Source organism: Haematobia irritans, chromosome 4 (genome assembly GCF_050003625.1).
Source record: "Haematobia irritans isolate KBUSLIRL chromosome 4, ASM5000362v1, whole genome shotgun sequence".
Taxonomy (NCBI): Eukaryota; Metazoa; Arthropoda; class Insecta; order Diptera; family Muscidae; genus Haematobia; species Haematobia irritans.
Window position 1 is genome coordinate 80,447,061 of NC_134400.1, and position 21,710 is coordinate 80,468,770.

At 34.8% G+C, this 21,710-nt stretch overlaps 1 protein-coding gene across 1 annotated transcript in view; it reads left to right on the forward strand.

The window, feature by feature from the left end:
• The first annotated feature begins 4,899 nt into the window (after positions 1–4,899).
• The window catches only part of Ac78C (adenylyl cyclase 78C), a 291,397-nt gene continuing 274,586 nt past the window's right edge, over positions 4,900–21,710 (forward strand). Inside the window, exon 1 of the mRNA XM_075304668.1 lies at positions 4,900–5,481. The gene's annotated coding sequence lies outside the window, so the exon portion shown is untranslated. The remainder of the gene's footprint in view (positions 5,482–21,710) is intronic.

Consider the following 21,710-nt stretch of genomic DNA (forward strand, 5'->3'; position numbering starts at 1 on the left):
ACATTTCCAAATGTAGAAATCGAAATGAGAATCTTTTTAACCCTGGAAAGTCATGCTTATTTTTTGTACACTTACGTCATCCTTCGTCATTTTGACTTATTTCAAGACACAATAATTTGTATCGTGAGCAAAAATGAAAACCAAAATTTTGTCTATTTCATTATTCAAGTTGTTTTTAAGTAGTATAACACAAACATTTATAAAATGGTTGTATTGGTATAACTTAAATTTATCGTTTCCCAATCGAAATTAAATTAAAAATGAAATTACGCGTCGTCATTTTGACGAAGGATGGCTGTCCAGGGTTAAGCGTGATGGTTACTAACAGCAGTGGGGAACGTTCCTTTTCCAAACTAAAAAGAATTAAAAATGAATTGAGAAGGACAATGCTTCAAGAGAGATTAAAATTAGGGAGATCGCTGATGTCCATAGAATGTGATGTGCTAAAAAACATAGAATTTGAAGAAGTGATTTACGATTTTGCTTGTCTCAAATCTAAAAGGGGTTTTCCTCAAACGACATACATTAGGCGGCAACCCTGATGCCAGTCTCTCTAACGCCAACCTCTGATGTCCATCAGAAAAGATCATTGAGTTGTAAAAAAAGAATTAAGTCGTTTAAAGTTGCTCGCTCTGTCGAGTATTCTAATCGATTTTGTTTTATCGTTACAGTTGCCGGTTTAAAGTACCATCGATCGATTATTTTTAAAAATTTTTAATTGTACCTTTGCTCCTAATTTTTCGTATTTTTTACAAAATATTTAATAAACTGAAATTTCTTGAATTCTAATGTAATTAAATTCTTAAATATATTTTTAATCACTAACCTGTGAATGCTAAGGGAGTTACGTTTGTGGCAAATAATTCATTTATCTACTCGCTTAATGTGAGTATCAATAAAAACCTTGTTTAAGTATTTTTTGTGTTCTGTCAATGTCATAGGGGCCACATTAGACTAATATGCCCAGGGCCTCTAAAAGGTTAAAGACTACCCTGTTCGTGAGGACCTGTTTATGTGGTGGTCCTTGTAAATTGTTCCAGGATGTATTCCTTGGAACGATTCCAAGTCTTGTTCTAAAGTGTAAATTTAACTCGTCGAGCACAAACCCATGCTATAGTGACGACCGGTCCCATCCACACGTTTTGACTAGAACTGGTACTTCTGTCCAGTCCCTACAATCAAACAGCATGTCCTATACCGGTCCTGTTGTTGATCCATTTCCCGTAGGGTATGAAAAACTTACTTTCTATCCGCGTGTGTGTAGCTTATTACTTTTTGTATTATTTTTTGGATTTTTGAATAAAATAAAAATGTTATAACTAATTAAAACAAACAAGTATATACGGCCGTAAGTTCGGCCAGGCCGAATCTTATGTACCCTCCACCATGCATTGCGTAGAAACTTCTACGAAAGACTATCATCCACAATCGAATTACCCAAGTGTGGTATCTTAAAACTTCTTAACATCGTTTTCTAAATTGTGAGTTAGTCCATACGTGGTATATATTAGACAAAAAAGTTATGTATAGTTAAGTCTACAAATAATTACGAATCGATATGGACTTTTTGCACGGTACGTAGAGAGCCAGAATTGAAATATGGGGGTCGCTTATATGGGGCCTATATACAGTTGTGAACTTGATATGGACCAATTTTTTTATGATTGGAAATCGATTTATCTGAGGGATATATATATATATATATATATATATATATATATATATATATATATATATATATATATATATATATATATATATATATATATATATATATATATATATATATATATATATATATATATATATATATATATAACTATAGACCGATATGGACCTAGTTAGGCATGGTTGTTAACGACCATATACTAGCACATTGTACCAAATTTCAACTCACTGGGATGAAATTTGCTCCTCCAAGAGGCTCCAAAACCAAATATCGGGATCGGTTTATATGGTGCTATATATGATTATGGACTGATATGGACCACTTTTGGCATGGTTGTTAAATATCATATACGATCACCACGTACCAAATTTCAAGCAGATCGGATGAATTTTGCTTCTCCAAAAGGCACCGGACGTCAAATCTGGGGATCGGTTTATATGGGAGTTATATATAATTATGAGCCGATAGGAACCAATTCCTGCATATACTAACATCACGTACCAAATTTCAACCGAATGGGAAGAGGGGCTCTTCCAAGGGGCTCTGGAGGTCAAATCTGGGGATCGGTTTATATGGGGCCTATATATAATTATGGACCGATACCGACCAATTTTTGCATGGGAGTGTGAGGCCATATATTAACACCACGTACAAAATTTCAACTGAATCAGATGAATTTTGGTCTTCCAAGAGGCTCCGGAGGTCAAATCTGGTGATCGGTTTATATGGGGGCTATATATAATTATGGACCGATTATGGACCGATGTGGACCAGATCGACTCAGAATTTCACCACGACCAAGAATATATATACTTTATGGGGTCTTAGAGCAATATTTCGATGTGTTACAAACGGAATGACAAAGTTAATATACCCCCCATTCTATGGTGGAGGGTATAAAAAGTTTTTTTTTCGAGTGGCAGTTCAAAATAAAAGAAAAATTTGCGGTCAGTCATGCGGAACGGGCCCAGCTAGTTACATACACAGAAAAAAAATCACCAAAATATTTCCAATTAAAAAGTTGATTGAAGTTGAAAAAATTTCAATTAATATACTAATTGATACAATTAACTTTTTAATTAAGATAGAAGCATTAAGTTAATTATGTCAATGATTGGAAATTTGTACGTGTTTAATTACAAAATTAATTGATACAATTAACTTTTCAATCAAACTCGGAAGACAAAAAAAAAAAGTTATGGAAATTTTTTAATTTTTAAATAAAAATTTATTTTAATCAAACTAAAAACCCAAAGTCAGATAAGAAAGTAATTGAAAACAGTCACGTCTTTAATTCATGAATTTAATTGAGTTTTGCAATTAACATCAATTAAATTTTAAGTGAAATTTTCTACCAAATCAATTAATTTTTAATCAAATATTTGTTTATGCCCAATTAAAACTGTGATTGGTACTATCATTTTCGTGATTGAAGACATTTCAATTAAAAAATTTGTTGGATCAATTAATTTCGTGATTGAATCAGAAAAAAAATTTTGTGTGTATATTTGAAAAAGTGTTCTAATTAAAATTATCTTTTAATAGGTGAAAGATTTCTTAGTTCTGTACAGGCTTGTTGTACCTTTGATTTCTTAATTTCTCTACTATGTTGAAAAATATACTGACAAATACATTCATTAACACCAATTCCATAATAGGGGTTCCCAAAAAATGGTAAATTTTTCTGAATAACAGGAATATGTTTGTAAAATTTTCTGCAATGGACTGCATTTGAGTTTCAGTTAAAAGGCTCAAGGAAATGTAAATCCGTAAAGAGAAAAACAAGAACAAAAAAAAAACGCAAGAGTTAGAAGTTTGTGGACGAATTTATTGGGAGAGTTGCGGCTTACCAAGTTCGATGCCGCAGCACAAGTAAGTTTACAAAATACAACGGGCAACAGTCAGACATATTAATAATTCAATTTTAAATTCAGTAATTCATTTAATAAATAGAAAGGGACACAAATATCTCTAGGATGTAAATTGAGTGAAAACTTTCTTTTCGTATATCTAGGGTTGCCGCTTTTTACTAATATTATACTTAGCGAATATATAAGATAGACCTTAATTCAATGGTAATTCAAAGTATTCAATTCATTGTAGATAAACCTCAATATAAAACAATAAAACAAAAATAAATATGTTGTTGAAGTGGCTTCGACAATATTCAACAAGTACTTAACTAATATTAAATTTATAGCAAATAAAAACTGAGACCATCAGCTAAATTGGCGCTATATCTTGGTTAATAGTTTAGTTCATTTTTCGTTAATAATCATTTATTTTTCTTCGGTGCATTGAATGTTTACACTTGAAGACATATACTCAAAAAAAAGTGAACTCTCTATTTCAGTAAAGCCAATTTAACTTTAGTTTAGTTCATGGAATTATTATGTTTGGCGAAAGTTTCCTTTACTCTAATAATTTTTTGTGTACGTTAGTTAAATTAACTAAAACCGTGGAAAAAATATACTCAAATGAAGCATAAAGATTAACTAAATTCGTGTCTTCCACAAAATAGCTCAGAATTTCTTTAAATTTGTAAATTTTACCAAAAATGCGTCCATCATGAACTTCGTATGTCACTAAAGACATTCTTGCAATTTTGAACTCCAAGTTTTTCCTTCAAACTACAAAATTTTTTTTAACAAGTGAAAAAACTTAGTTATGTCTAATAAATTTTCTTGAATTTGTCGAAAAATATTTACTTATTTTTATGACATCGGCGTGATCCGAAAGTTTTCTTCCTGCTGGGTTCACTGTTTTTCAGTAAAGTAGTAAAAAATTACTACCATAATACGGGCTTATTTGCTCTAAAGAAAAAATGAGAGGAATTTCGTTTTTCTAAAATTTCTTTCCGGACGAAAGTATGTTTGCTTTGGGTGCAAATTATGGCCAAGTTTTAATTTAGCAACAAAACTCATCATATTACACAATAAGATCTAATTTAAGGCAACAATGGCAGTGTAATCTCCATTTAAAATGTAATGGTAGTTAGACATAACCGTAAAGCTTTTACATTATTGACTGAATGTTAAAAAATAACTTTTCGTGTTGGCAACAATAGCTGAGCTTTTTTGCATTGCACCTCTGGCATAATAATTGAAAATCGTAGGGTTAACAGAATAGAAAGACATCCACATGTTGATTGCTGTTATCTTGCCGCGCTCATACCCATGTGGCGATTGGAAAGCCCAATCAGTTGCCGCCTATTATTTCGACCGACAAAAACGTAAAGCGGAAGTTGCGTATACGCCGGATAGTACAATCGTTTCGTGTTCTGTAGATGGCCAATAGTCCTCTGCAAGTATTAGTGTTATGCTTTACATAGTAAAGAGTTACACTACACCACACGTGATGAGTGCACCAGGCTGCCAATGTTGGCCCATCACAGTGTATTATAAGATAGTATTAAACGAATTAAAATAAACGGTAGTGTAAGAAAATCAAATTAAATGAAATTCATGTTAAATCTCTGTGTAATCACAACGTCGGGCATTGTTCTTCTATTTGTTCAATAAACAAAAATATTTGTTTGTTAGATAAAAATCCAAAGTACAAGAATATTTAAACTAATTAGAATAACAAACCGACAACAATTCCAAGATCAGCATCAACAAACCCATATTAGCAGGGGGAAAAGTGTACATACAAGCACATGGGTTCACATGGAACCAACTATGAGTCGTTGTGTTTGAAATGATCCATGGCATAAAATAGTTGAAGAAAATTACTAACAATTATAAAAAACAAAAACAATATATAAACACATAAAAAATTGGAAAAGTTTGTTGGCGCAATATTATAGACAGGTAATTGTTTTTTTCATAACAAGGTCCCTGTCGAATAATGCCATTTTACAATGTAGTATTGGCGTTAGAGGTACCTATGCGCGTGAGTTAAATTTTACTTATTATTCACGTAACAAAAATGCTTTTACTATTATTCACATAACAAAATGTTTACTCACTTACGATATGTGTGATAGAAAAGATGTATGTTATTTACGTGCGATTTACGAAAATTCACGGAATAACGAAAAATTCACGAATCTCAATCCATTTTGAAACTACAGGGACGGAAAAGACTGGTTTTCAAATGTTTCGGTGTAAAAATTATATGTTTGGAACTCGAAATTTTAGAACATTATATTTAGGTGCAAGCATATAATGTTCATAAACTAGTATAACATGTTTGGGCACATATGTTAATATGTTACAATATATTATGTTTGGGACATTCCATTTTCTGAAATATAATATAACTGGATGCACACATATATTAATTTGGAAATTTCGTATGAACATATATATGTTTAGAGACGTCAGAGAGAGAAAATAGAGGTAAAATATAAAGATGGCAACGGAGATAGATAGCAAAAAATATGTAAAACTGCAAGTTTCATTACAACAAATAAAAGTGTAAGTTGTTGAGTACACATTCATGATTGCTTATGGGTTTACATACAGTTTATCAAAAAAGTAGTACACACCTTTACATTGAAAACAAGTAAGTAAAGTCTAAAGTCGGGCGGGGCCGACTATAGTATACCCTTCACCATTATGTAGACCAAAATTTGTGTTACCATCTCAGCTCCTTCAAATTTGTTGGGAGTTATTATCAAGATTTATATTCCCATATACAAATATTTATATCTGAAAAATATGGGAAATATAAACAAGTATATACGGCCGTAAGTTCGGCCAGGCCGAAGCTTATGTACCCTCCATCATGGATTGCGTAGAAACTTTTTCTAAACACTGCCATCCACAATCGAATTACTTAAGTTGCGGTAACGCTTGCCGATGGCAAGGTATCTTAAAACCTCCTAACACCATCTTCTAAATTGTATGTAAGTCCATACGTGGTATATATTAAATCAAAAAAGATCGATCCAATACGTATATAATTCAGTTTGACAAAGTAGACATACAATTTTGACAAAATTTTCTACAGAAATAAAATTTTAACAAAATTTTCTATAGAAATAAAATTTTCTATAGAAATAAAAATTTTGACAAAATTTTCTATAGAAAGAAAATTTTGATAAAAATTTCTACAGAAATAAAATTTTAACAAAATTTTCTATAGAAATAGACTTTCGACAAAATATTCTATAGAAATAAAATCTTGGTAGATTATTTTTGGCTCGATTGGCAACCATGGTTATGAACCGATATGGACCAATTTTTGAGTGATTGGACCAATTGTTGTATGGTTGTTAGCGACCATATACTAACACCACGTTCCTAATTTGAACCGGATCGGATGAATTTTGCTCCTCCAAGAGGCTCCGGAGGTCAAATCTGGAGAACGTTTTATATGGGGGCTATATATAATTATGGACCGATATGGACCAATTCTGGCACGGTTGTTAAAGATCATATACTAACACCATGTTCAAAATTACAACAGGATTGGATGAAATTTGCTTCTCTTGGAGACTTCGCAAGCCAAATCTGGGGATCGGCTTATATGGGGGCTATATATAATTATGAACCGATGTGGACCAATTTTTGCATGGTTATTAGAGACCATATAACAATACCAAGTACCAAATTTCAGCCGGACCGGATGCAATTTGCTTCTCTTTGGGGCTTCGCAAGCCAAATCTGGAGATCGGTTTATATTGGGTCCATATATAATTATGGACGGATGTGGATTTGCATGGTTATTAGAGACCATATACCAACATCATGTACCAAATTTCAGCCGGATCGGATGAAATTTGCTTCTCTTTGAGGCTCTGCAAGCCAAATCTGGGGATCGGTTTATATGGGGGCTATATATAATTATGGACCGATGTGCACCAATTTTTGCATGATTGTTAGATACCATCTACCAACACCATGTATCAAATTTCAGCCGGATCGGATGAAATATGCTTCTCTTAGAGGCTCCACAAGCCAAATCTGGGGATCGGTTTATATGGGGGCTATATATAATTATGGACCGATGTGGACCAATTTTTGCACGATTGTTAGGGACCATCTACCAACACCATGTACCAAATTTCAGCCGGATCGGATGAAATATGCTTCTCTTAGAGGCTCCACAAGCCAAATCTGGGGATCGGTTTATATGGGGGCTATATATAATTATGGACCGATATGGACCAATTTTTGCATGGTTGTTAGAGACCATATACCAACACCATATACCAAATTTCAGCCGGATCGGATGAATTATGCTTCTGTTAGAGGCTCCACAAGCCAAATCTGAGGGTCCCTTTATATGGGGGCTATACGTAAAAGTGGACCGATATGGCCCATTTTCAATACCATCCGACCTACATCGATAACAACTACTTGTGCCAAGTTTCAAGTCGATAGCTTGTTTCGTTCGGAAGTTAGCGTGATTTCAACAGACGGACGGACGGACGGACGGACGGACATGCTTAGATCGACTCAGAATTTCACCACGACCCAGAATATTTATACTTTATGGGGTCTTAGAGCAATATTTCGATGTGTTACAAACGGAATGACAAAGTTAATATACCCCCATCCTATGATACCCTCCATCATAGGATGGGGGTATATTAACTTTGTCATTCCGTTTGTAAAAAATATGGGAAATATAAAGCTAAAGCAATTTTGATGCAATTGTACAAATGAGCATTTATGATTTATCGATACATATGTATTCGGACAATTTGCTTAAAATTTACAATTTTGGCTACTCAGCAGTGGCGATTTTACAAGGATATTGGTTAAATATCGCCAAGATATATGGTCAATTATAGGTTGTTATATATTATTTGGCCAATTCGGGCGATATTTCCACATGTCGGAGCTTCATTTAAAATTCGATCATTCTGTGGAAAATTTGGCATTACAGTGTGAAGGATATGACTACGATACGGGGAAATCATCACAGAGTTTTGTGTAAAATGTGAGTATTTTGGTCATGTGGGTATTTTTGGTCAATTGGAGGAAACTCCCACTGAAAATGGGTCTAAAATATGAAATATTCTACCATATTTCACCTACTCTGGCGTACATATATATGGGAGCTATATCTAAATATGAACCGAGTTTGACCAAATTTGTCATACATAGTTAGAATAATAATCCTGCTATCTCAGCAAAAAACGTAAATGGGAGAATAATGTTGGCCTCCGTGGTCATGGGTGTAAATCGGGCTAAAGATATATATGGGAGCTATATCTAAATCTGAACCGATTTGGCTGATATTTTGCATATCTTACGAAAGCCCCAAAATATTTGGCTGTCCGAAATTTTGAGAAAATACGTTGATAAATACGTCAATTAAAGGGTGATACGGTCAAAATTTGGTCAAGGGAAAACGCGTGTAAATCGGTGAAATCGTTTATTTAAAAAATCAAATTAAATTTCTTTTTCAAGTTCAATTAGTATAAAATTCAGGAAAAATATTCAGTTAGGCTTTCGCTTTTCCAAATCCGAATTGCCGGGCCTCACGCTTGACACCTGCCATCAGATTTTGTACAGCCACCTTGTCCACCTTCTTCGCCGTAGAAAGCCAGTTTGCCTTGAACTGCTGCTCGTCCTTAGCAGTTTTTTTGGTCTTCTTTAGGTTCCGCTTGACAATAGCCCAGTATTTCTCAATTGGGCGGAGCTCTGGCGTGTTGGGAGGGCTCTTGTCCTTGGGAACCACCTGCACGTTGTTGGCGGCGTACCACTTCATGGCCTTTTTACCGTAATGGCAAGATGCCATATCCGGCCAAAACAGTACGGAACAACCGTGTTTCTTCAGGAAAGGCAGCAGACGTTTATTCAAACGCTCTTTCACGTAAATTTCTTGGTTGACAGTCCCGGAAGCTATGAAAATGCTGCTTTTCAAGCCACAGGTACAGATGGCTTGACAAACCAGATATTTCTTTGCGAACTTTGACAGTTGTATGTGCTTGAAAATATCTGCTACCTTTCCCCTTCCTTTTGCCGTATAAAACTCCTGTCCCGGAAGCTGCTTGTAGTCGGCTTTGACGTAGGTTTCGTCGTCCATTACCGCGCAGTCAAACTTCGTCAGCATCGTCGTGTACAGCCTCCGGGATCGCGCTTTGGCCGTCGTATTTTGTTTATCATCGCGATTTGGAGTCACTACCTTCTTGTAAGTCGATAGTCCGGCTCGTTTTTTGGCTCGATGCACGGTTGTAGACGATACACCCAGCTTATTTGCGGCATCTCGGAGAGAGAGGTTAGGGTTTCGCTTGAAACTACCGGCAACTCTCTTTGTCGTTTCAGCGGCTTCCGGTTTTCGATTTTCCCCGATCCAGACTTCCTAGCTGTCGACAAACGTTCCCCAAACACTTTAATTACATTTGTAACGGTTGATTTGGCAACTTTTATCGATTTTGCCAGCTTTGCGTGCGAGTAGCTCGGATTTTCGCGATGCGCGAGCAAAATTTTGATACGCTGCTCTTCTTGCTTGGACGGCATTTTGACAACTGAAGAGTGAATTCCAAAATGAAAATAGGAGCAACATTCTACACACACACACCTTCAAAATGAGGGGTGTTCAGGTTTTTTAAATGCAAAATTGAAAGAAATACGTCAAGTTTATATTGACCAAATTTTGACCATATCACCCTTTATGACCAGATCGGTGATAAATATATATGACAGCTATATCTAAATCTGAACCGATTTTTTTCAAAATCAATAGCGATTGTCTTTGAGCTAATGTAAAACTCTGTGCCAAATTTCAGGACGATCGGACTGAAACTGCGAGCTGTACTTTGCACACAAAATTACATATACAGGCGGACGGACGGACAGACAGGCAGACAGACAGACGGACATCGCTAAATCGACTCAGAATTTAATTCTAAGCTGATCGGTATACTAAACGATGGGTCTCAGACTTTTCCTTCTTGGCGTTACATACAAATGCACAAACTTGTTATACCCTGTACCACAGTAGTGGTGAAGGGTATAATTAAAATGCCGGGCAAGAGAGTCAGTAATGATGTAATACAGTTAGAGTATTATAATTATTACAAAGGGAAAACTGCAAAAGAACTAGCAGAAATGTTCACGTTAAACTTAAGGACAGTATACTATATCATAAATCGGGCAGAAAATGAAGGGCGACTTGAATTAAAGGCTTCAAACGGACGATAAAGTAAACTCAAACTTAGGGAAGAAACCTAAATTATTAAATCTGTCTAACATATAATAATCGCCAATGCAGCATTGGAGAACTTGTGCGAGACTTGAAAAATGACTGCGGGAAACAGATATCGCGTGGGACTGTCCGAAAGGTTCAATTAAAACACAAATATACAGTTTTCAATAGAACACATTTCGATACAGGCGGAGATGTACTATTTTGCGACGACACAAAGATTATGCTGTAATTTCATTACGGACCTCAAAAAGTTTGACGAAAACCTCGTTACAGACCTGGAAACAAAAATATAATACCTACAGTGAAGTTTGGCAAGTTATCTGTTATGGTGTGAGGTTGTATTTCGAACAAAGTTGTCGGCAAGATTAGAATTTTAGAAGAAATTATGACAAAGGAGGTGTATCTGGATATGTTAGGTTAGGTTAGGTTAAAGTGGCAGCCCGATTAAATTTCAGGCTCACTTAGACTATTCAGTCCATTGTGATACCACATTTAGCTAAAAGTACTTATTACATATGGGCACTTCTAGTCTTAACCACTTAACCTTCTCTATTATTTACTTTTGTTGCACCAACCAGATTGCTCCAAATACATTAACAAACTGCTTAAGTTAACGTTTTCCAGGTCCGCCAGTAATCTAAAGCTATATGCTCCTAAAATTCGCTTACGCCTTACACAAAAAGCAGAACACTCACACAAGAGGTGTTTAATTGATTCCTTTTCCTCCACATCGTGACAGCTTATACAATAGTCATTATACTTCGCACCTATAGTTTTTGCAAATTCGCCTATCAGGCAGCGACCCGTTATAGCAGATATCAGGAGTGCTATCTGACGCCTAACATATCTAGTGTGCGGTTTAAGTTTAAATGGGGCCATATTTGCTTGGTGTCGTTACAACCCTTGCAATTCTCCCATCGAATATTGGCCATCATAACAGCCTTCTCACGCAGTAAGAGCTTGCAGGTGGCCAGCGGCATACCAAAAGATTCCCCTGGAATATGTAAGGTAGTTCCTAGCCTTGCTAACACATCTGCTTCGCAGTTCCCCGGTATGTTCCTATGGTCAGGCACCCATATTATGTGAATATTGTGCTGCTCAGCTATCTCACTGAGAGATTTGCGGCAGTCGATGGCCGTTTTCGAGTTGAGGAACACAGAGTCCAAGGATTTTATTGCAGGTTGACTGTCTGAGTATATATTAATGCCCACATTTTTTGGAACATTACTTCTCAGCCAATTCGCCACCTCTCTTATTGCTAATGTTTCAGCCTGAAAAACACTACAGTGATTAGGTAATCTTTTCGCTATTCGAAGTTGCAGATCTTTAGAATATACTCCGAAACCCACTTGACCATCCTATTTGGAGCCCTCAGTGTAGAAATCTACATATCTTTTATTTCCCGGGGTCTGTGTACACCACGCTTCCATTTAATATCGAGCTCGGATGGACGTTATTGAATGCTCCTTCGATGTCTAGAAACGCCACGATTGTGTATTCATTGACAGATAATGAGCTTTCAATAAAGCTGACTAGTCCATGCAAAGCGGTCTCAGTAGACCCGCCCTTCGAGTATGCATGCTGTCGTTTCGAGAGCAAACTTGAATTGACGCTAGTTCTAAGATAGATGTATATCATCCTCTCCAGAGTCTTAAGTAGGAATGAGGATAAGCTGGTTGGTCGGAAATCCTTCGCACTCGAGAAAGAGACTTTTCCCGCTTTCTGTATGAAATTGAATGGCCCAAAGCTATTTCACGCCCATTTTATTCTAGATTCCGATACAATTTCCTCGATAGGAAATGACCGCTGAGCCACTGTGGCACCACCAGAACATGGTTCAACCGTCTGATTTCCAGGAAAATGTGTGTGTCCAATTGTCCTCCGATGTTTTAATGAAACCTGGAGCGGAGTTAGTGGATGCTAGTACCTTACGTAGTCTGGAAGCCTCGGACGTATTCTCAATACTGCTGCAGTAATCATTCTCAGTTCTCGCTTGTATTCTCTCAGATTCTTCTTGTAAGCGTCCCAATCCTCAGGAGCTCTGGAGCCTGCAGGATTTCCTCATATTACTTAATTCCGTAGACCACCATGTTGGTCGATTTTCCCCCCTTGGCTTCCCTCTAGGGCATACATTTTTCAGTGAGATGTTGAAGGCCTTAGTAATCCTCTCCACTGCGTGTTCGATATCTTGCACAGTGCTCACATTTGTCTCTGTTATTCCCGGTATCATCATATTGAACGATTCCCTATGCCTATTCCAATCAGCTTTCCTAAAATTTGGCAGAAATATGGTCTTTGAAGTACGAACAGCCAATCTGAAACTGATGTAGCGATAATCTGAGAACCTATATTCCCTCAAAACTTGCCACTCAGATATCTTATCATTCAGTTCCGGAGAGGCCAATGTGATATCCAACACCTCTTGCCTGTTTTTGGTGACGAAGGTTGGCGCATCTCCCTTATTGCAAACTACCAGGTTAGTACGCAAAATAAACTCTATTAGCGACCCCAAATACTATGATGTGCATTTCATCGCATCCAATAATGAGTTTTGTCTTTGTTTTCTCCTCAACTAAGGTCTTAACGGCATATGGAGGCATGTCCCTATCATGTCCCATGTAGACCGAAGATACCCAGTATTTGCATTTGGATATTTCTAGACTGGCTACGACAGTGTCTGCATTGCTTAATGAAGGAAGCAGAAACAAGTGTAGTTCCTTCTTAGCAATTTTACATGCTCGATTTTTATCTTTACCGGTATTATGCAAAAGTTTGAAACCAGGAGTGCTTAATTCACTGATCTTATTCGTATATATGTATGGTTCTTGAATAAGAACTATATATATATATATATATATATATATATATATATATATATATATATATATATATATATATATATATATATATATATATATATATATATATATATATATATATATATATATATATATATATATATATATATATATATATATATATATATATATATAGTCTTTAAAATTAGTTCCTGTGTGAGTACTGCTTTTGATTTCGTGAATGTGCGTGAGTGTGATTGGCTACCACACACACGCACACCTCTAATTCTGACGCTTGTCTGAAATGTTTGACCTCAAACATTTTTAAAAATTCGCATTTTTCTAGACCGAATTTAGCATTTCTTTCGACAAGATTTTAATAATTTGTAACATTTTATTAAAAATATTAAAAAGGAGAGTTATAAAAGATTGAATTCAAAGAACTTCCTGTCTAATTAAAATATAGAACATCTTTGGGTGGACATTTTTGAAAATTATTTTGGATTATTCATTTCCAATTTATGAGAGAGTGATTGCTGTTTATACATGAACTAATGACACAAATTAGTATTTGTAATATGTTTGAGATCATATATGTATGTTATTATTGTGTACACACAAATAATCGCTATCGCTCCCATAAACATTAGTTTGCTTACAGAAAATGCCTTAAATATAATTGTTTTGGAATACAAATGAATATTACACACAAAACATTGATTTATATACAAAATATGTAAGTTGATAAGTAATCATGAAAGTTTGCACAGCAACCTATTCTTTTATTTGTTGTAGTTAAACTTGCATATCTTACATGTCTTTCATTATCTATCTCCGTCGCCATCTTCATCTTTTTCCTCTATTCTCTCACGCTCTCTGACGGTTCTAAAAATTTTACACGAACATTCTAAATTAATATATGTTTGCATCCAGAGAAAATGTAATGTCCCAAACATAATATATTCTAACATATATGACTCAAACATGCTTTACTAGTTTATGAACATTGTATGCTTGCACTTAAAAATAATGTGCTAAAAATTTGAAACATATGAAAAACAGTCATTTTCGTATGTGTGATGATACACACATACGAAAATGACTGTTTATCGTTAAATGTAACAAAAACTAAAAATTTGTTTACTATATGGGACATTTATGTCTTATCTTCTTACACGCAGAGAAGAAACATGATTGTCACATCATATTCGAAGAGCAAAATAATATGATAGGAGCTATTTTTGCGGCGACCATGTAACATTTTCACCTGCAACCATGTGGGCTCAGTGAACATGGTTCTCAGAAAAATAAATTTGTCCTCATCTAAAATTTTGTTTCCATTAAAAGACAATGGTCACGATCTAAAATGTTATGGTTTTTCGTCGTCGAAAAAAGACGTCACTTGAGAAAAGAAAACTCAAAATTAACTTTATTTATTTGTTTATAAACTAATTTATTGTTTATTTGTATTTATAATGTCGTGCAAGCAAACATCACATATTTTTACACACTATATTTTGCTTTAATTTCACCATATTTACTTCGTGCTCATCAAATGTACCAACACAGACATAATGTAACTGCAAATAAAAATAAATTATACGATATATCAAAATGCAGAACAAAAATCAGGTAATTTTTTTTAATTACACTTCCCTTTTTATGTTCACATAAAACCACGTGCCACTTCTGAATAAATAAATTAACACATTCCGTATTTTCCGTCCATTCCAAGAAACAATCTACACACGACTGACGCGCAAAATGAAAATCATGTGTACCTGCTCAATGTTTTTATAAAATTCTTTTCGCTGCCAAAAAGTTGAAAAATTAAATTGTCACGAAAAAATGTACATGGTTTTTATGACCATGTAATAATTCTAGACATATCTATACGTAACCTAGAAAAAACTTTTTTCCCTGCAAAAAAGTAAACAAATTGAATGGTCAGGTACATGATTTTCCCAACCATGTAATGGTCTCAAATTCTATCACTTAATAATAGAACATGTTTGCGCCATTTGAGAACCATTCAAATGCTTATTGCCACCATACATATTTCTCCACTCGAAAACTATTTTTACAAAGACAAAATACATGGTTTTCGCGGCAATTACATGCTCTAGATAAGCATTAAATGGATGCGGCAACCATGTCCAAACAGGTTTTTTCTGTGCGTGTATAATTCAAATTTTATACAGTTATAGCTCGAAATTTATTTAAAACAACAACAACAATAAAAAGTCTTATTTAATTTCGCTTTATTAATTAAATTATTAGAACACTAGACAAAATCATTACGCAAAATAAAAAATAGAATAGATGCTAAATTGACAAAAAAACTAGCATTGCAATGATGGTTGAATATTAACATATAACAAGTACATACGGGCCGAATGGTATGTACCCTCCATAAGATAACACTTGCCGATGGCAAGTTATCTTCAAACTTCTTAACATTGTCTTAGTCCATATGGTGGCAGATTAAAGTCCTATATATACCAATTCAACCGATATGAACCAATTTTCGATAATAATTCGATCAAATTTCAATGGGATCGGATGAAATTTGTTCCAAAAGCCAAATTTGGGAATCGGTGAATATGGGGGCTATATAATAATGAACTGATATGGGCCCATTTGTGCACGATTGGTAGAAAGCATATACTGACATCGCGTATCCAGTTTAAACAGGATTGGATGGATGCAGGATGCACAGGAAATCAATTCTGGGCATCTGTTTGTATGAGAACGAAATATACCAATTTTCGCATCGTTGTTAAAGGCCATATACTAACACCACGTACCAAATTTGGAGATCGGTTTATATGGGGGCTATACCAAAAAGTGATCCGAAATGGCCCATTTGCAAAACCATTCGACCTACATCAATAACAACTACTTGTGCCAAGTTTCAGATCGATAGATTGTTTCGTTCGAAAGTAAGCGTGATTTCAACAGACGTACGGACGGCCACCGCTAGATTGACTCGGAGATTCACCACGACCGATAATATATGGTATATACTTAGGTTAGGTTAGGTTATGTGGCAGCCCGATGTATCAGGCTTCTCTCTTATCACTGAGTGCTGCCCGATTCCATGTTAAGCTCAATGACAAGGGACCTCCTTTTTATAGCCGAGTCCGAACGGCGTTCCACATTCCAGTGAAACCACTTAGAGAAGCTTTGAAACCCTCAGAAATGTCACCAGAATTACTGAGGTGAGATAATCCACCGCTGAAAAACTTTTTGGTGTTCGGTCGTAGCAAGAATCGAACCCACGACCTTGTGTATGCAAGGCGGGCATGCTAACCATTGCACCACGGTGGTATATACTTTATGGGGTCTGGGACAAATATTTCGATGTATTAAAGCGACAAGCTATGATTACCTTTAAGGTAATTAGCTAAAACATGGAGACAATTTTATGACAATTTTTTTTTCTAATAGCATTTTCATTTCAAATTTTTGTTATTGAAGTAATCCTCGAATCACTGTACTCTATCAAATTTGATGAATTCGATCCCATTGTTTTGAGACTAGACAAAATTATTGCAAATATATGCCACTGTGTTGTTTATTTCTTTGTATTCCAGTCGTTAAAGTGTGCGTAAAAGTAAAGTTACTGGTTGAGCGGACACATAAACCCTCATTGGGGGGATGATGACACTGTTGCAGACACATCCTTGTGTGAGTCAGGAGCAGAGAATGAAGCCGCCGAGTCGCGCCGCCGATTTTAGCCGTCGCCGACCAGTTTTTAGCAGTCGACGCCGCCGCCGAATACGTCGACTCATCTCGACTCAAATTTAGCCGCCAATTAATCTAAAACATTGATTTATATCAAAAAAATTAATAATATTTGTTATAGTTTTTGCCAAAATTTTGAACTTTCCACCTTCAATCAATTCGTATCAAGTTGCTATAATAGTTTTACAAAAATTTAGCTCAAAAAATTTTAATGAAATGTAAATTTGATTGTACGATTGGTTGTACAACTAATCTCATTACAATTCGGAAAACTTCAAATTGATTTTATAATAGATAATTTTGCGCCGCCGAATAGACAATTTTTTATCGGCTTAGCCGTCAAGCCGCCGCCGCCGGAGAGAAAAATTTAGTATCAGCCGCCGCCGACAAGAATGGGTCGGCTTCATTCTCTGGTCAGGAGGTACAACAAAATATAAAAATAAAAACGTAAATTTGGCATTCCCTCACCTCTTCTGACCATGAAACCGCTGTGCGTCTAAAAATAAGTGATTTAACCTAAAATATTCAGCAGTATACAAATTGTGGAGAACTTCGACATTTACACCAGGGTATCACTAAACTTTAACTGTCGCCATTTCAATAATACTGCGGCTGCAATTTGGCCGCTTAGTTAGTTGCTTATCCTACGTATTCATCAACCTAGTTTTAGCTGACAATAAAATTAATATAATCACCAAAATGTACAGAGGTATTTTCAATTTGTATTCGTGGTATTTATTTTATAATTTTTATTATTCTTAGGCTCCAAGAACTTAGTTAAGAGATGTATGTTCCCAGCAAAAACTAGGTAACCTCATCCCATTACAATTTGCATTATCAGTAGTAAAACTGTCATTACACGGTGCATTACATTGCGTTGAGTTATAATGACAATAATACATACTTCTCGGTAATATGTGATGATTATTCTCAAAGTGCAATGCAGATGGCCAAAGAGTATAAGTAAATAAAGAGGGTCGAAATCGCTCATGTTTTGTTTACGTTTGATGACTTGAAAATAACACTAGGTCACAAATAACAAAATTTTCTCTGTTATTTGTTTCTAGCATACTTTTCCCCATTGATTTTGACCTACTAAACACGAAAATGAGTTTTAAACAAGTATATACGGCCGTAAGTTCGGCCAGGCCGAAGCTTATGTACCCTCCATCATGGATTGCGTAGAAACTTCATCTAAACACTGCCATCCACAATCGAATTACTTAAGTTGCGGTAACGCTTGCCGATGGCAAGGTATCTTAAAACCTCCTAACACCATCTTCTAAATTGTACACAGAGAATACAGATTGGTTGTGATAACCGAATTTATTGCCAACCTCCTTTTGGCAGTTGCAGCAACCTTCTGTTAGTAGTTGTGACACCCGACAAATTCGGTCGACTCAATCGAATTATGGAAAACCCAACTAATACTATATATAGAGTTGGTTGTATTGGACGATAGAATTGGTCGTTGCTCCTTTCTTTATATGGTTATATTACCCACCTTAACCGAATTGAAAATGATTTTTTCCTTCAGAATATTGTATTTTATTTATATTTTTTTGAATGACAGAAAAGCACATAAAATTACAATACATTAACAATTAAAAAATATACACCTTTGAAAATACACCCTCCAGCATTGATTGCAGAATTGACAGACAATGGTAGTTAAATCTTTGGATCTCTTAGTATACAAGTGTTTATAAATGGCGTCCGAACTGAGCACATGATAAATGGGATGACATAACCAGTCTAAAAACGCAACAAATTAAATCAGAAAATTAGTGTGGAGTTTTAAAAAATAAATAAGAACATACTCGCCACCATCACTTCCTTAGGTGTTCCATAGATAAAGACAGACGTGGAGATGAATTTTCCCATTAGAGCCGCTTTAAATTTGTAACATGGTTCAAACTTTTACCTTTTAACACTATAAAATTGTTCCACATCTAAAACACGATCCTAAACAATTGAAGATAGGAACTGCTTATATGATTCGTATTGAATATGGTGTACTTAGAACAGTTTCACACTGCGCGAGTTGTTCATGGAAATATTTGATAGGCAATCCACCAAAAGTTCAAATAAACTTAGAACCGTCTGAAAATACTCTGATTTCAGTTATTTTTATTGTTTTAAATTGAAAAGACACATTTTCCTGCATTGAATAATTTTTTTTAACAATATTAATGACATTTGAAAAATATTTCCAAAAGAATTCGGTTGTGAATATCAATTGTAAGTTCTGAATACTAAATGACAGTTATGAAGGTTTTTAAGGTTGGTTGCGCGTATCGAAATCAATTAAATTTTTTAAAAAGAGAGACATTTAGTTCAGACAACTATTTGACTGTATTACAAACAAAACTCTATAATAATAATCGTCAAATGGCAGTAGGAACGAATTAAGGTTGTAAATAATGTAAATTGATTGACACAACTGTGATTTCATTGTAGATGCAGAATTTTTATTACAACAATCAATTTTCAACCAATATGTTCTCTGTGTGTATGTAAGTCCATACGTGGTATATATTAAATCAAAAAAGATCGATCCAATACGTATATAATTCAGTTTGACAAAGTAGACATAAAATTTTGACAAAATTTTCTACAGAAATAAAATTTTAACAAAATTTTCTATAGAAATAAACTTTTGACAAAATTTTCTATAGAAATAAAATCTTGGTAGATTATTTTTGGCTCGAGTGGCAACCATGATTATGAACCGAATAAAATTTGAACAAAATTTTCTATAGAAATAAAATTTTGACAATGATGAAAATTTTATTATGAACCGAATAAAATTTTAACAAAATTTTCTCTAAAAATAAAATTTTGACAAAATTTTCTATAGAAATAAAATTTTGGTAGATTATTTTTGGCTCTAGTGGCAACCATGATTATGAACCGATATGGACCAATTTTTGTGTGATTGGACCAATTTTGGTATGGTTGTTAGCGACCATAACTAACACCACGTGCATAATTTGAACCGGATCGGATGAATTTTGCTCTTCCAAGAGGCTCCGGAGGTCAAATCTGGAGATTTTTTTTATATGGGGCTATATATAATTATGGACCGATATGGACCAATTCTGGCACGGTTGTTAAAGATCATATACTAACACCATGTTCCAAATTACAACCGGATTGGATGAAATTTGCTTCTCTTGGAGACTTGGAGACAAGCCAAATCTGGGGATCGGTTTATATGGGCGCCATATATAATTATGGACCGATGTGGACCAATTTTTGCATGGTTGTTAGATACCATATACCAATATCATGTACCAAATTTCAGGCGGATCGGATGAAATTTGCTTCTCTTTGAGGCTCCGCAACCCAAATCTGGGGATCGGTTTATATGGGCGCCATATATAATTATGGACCGATGTGAACCAATTTTTGCATGGTTGTTAGAGACCATATACCAACATCATGTACCAAATTTCAGCCGGATCGGATGAAATTTGCTTCTCTTTGAGGCTCCGCAAGCCAAATCTGAGGGTCCCTTTATATGGGGGCTATACGTAAAAGTGGACCGATATGGCCCATTTTCAATACCATCCGACCTACATCGATAACAACTACTTGTGCCAAGTTTCAAGTCGATAGCTTGTTTCGTTCGGAAGTTAGCGTGATTTCAACTGACGGAGGGACGGACGGACGGACATGCTTAGATCGACTCAGAATTTCACCACGACCCAGAATATATATACTTTATGGGGTCTTAGAGCAATATTTCGATGTGTTACAAACGGAATGACAAAGTTAATATACCCCCATCCTATGATGGAGGGTATAAAAAGATCGATCCAATACGTATATAATTCAGTTTGACAAAGTAGACATAAAATTTTGACAAAATTTTCTACAGAAATAAAATTTTAACAAAATTTTCTATAGAAATAAAATTTTCTATAGAAATAAAAATTTTGACAAAATTTTTTATAGAAAGAAAAATTTGACAAAAATTTCTACAGAAATAAAATTTTAACAAAATTTTCTATAGAAATAAACTTTTGACAAAATTTTCTATAGAAATAAAATCTTGGTAGATTATTTTTGGCTCAAGTGGCAACCGTGATTATGAACCGTATAAAATTTGAACAAAATTTTCTATAGAAATAAAATTTTGACAAAATTTTCTATAGAAATAAAATTTTGGCAATGATGAAAATTTTATTATGAACGGAATAAAATTTTAACAAAACTTTCTCTAGAAATAAAATGTTGACAAAATTTTCTCTAGAAATAAAATTTTGGTAGATTATTTTTGGCTCAAGTGGCAACCGTGATTATGAACCGTATAAAATTTGAACAAAATTTTCTATAGAAATAAAATTTTGACAAAATTTTCTATAGAAATAAAATTTTGG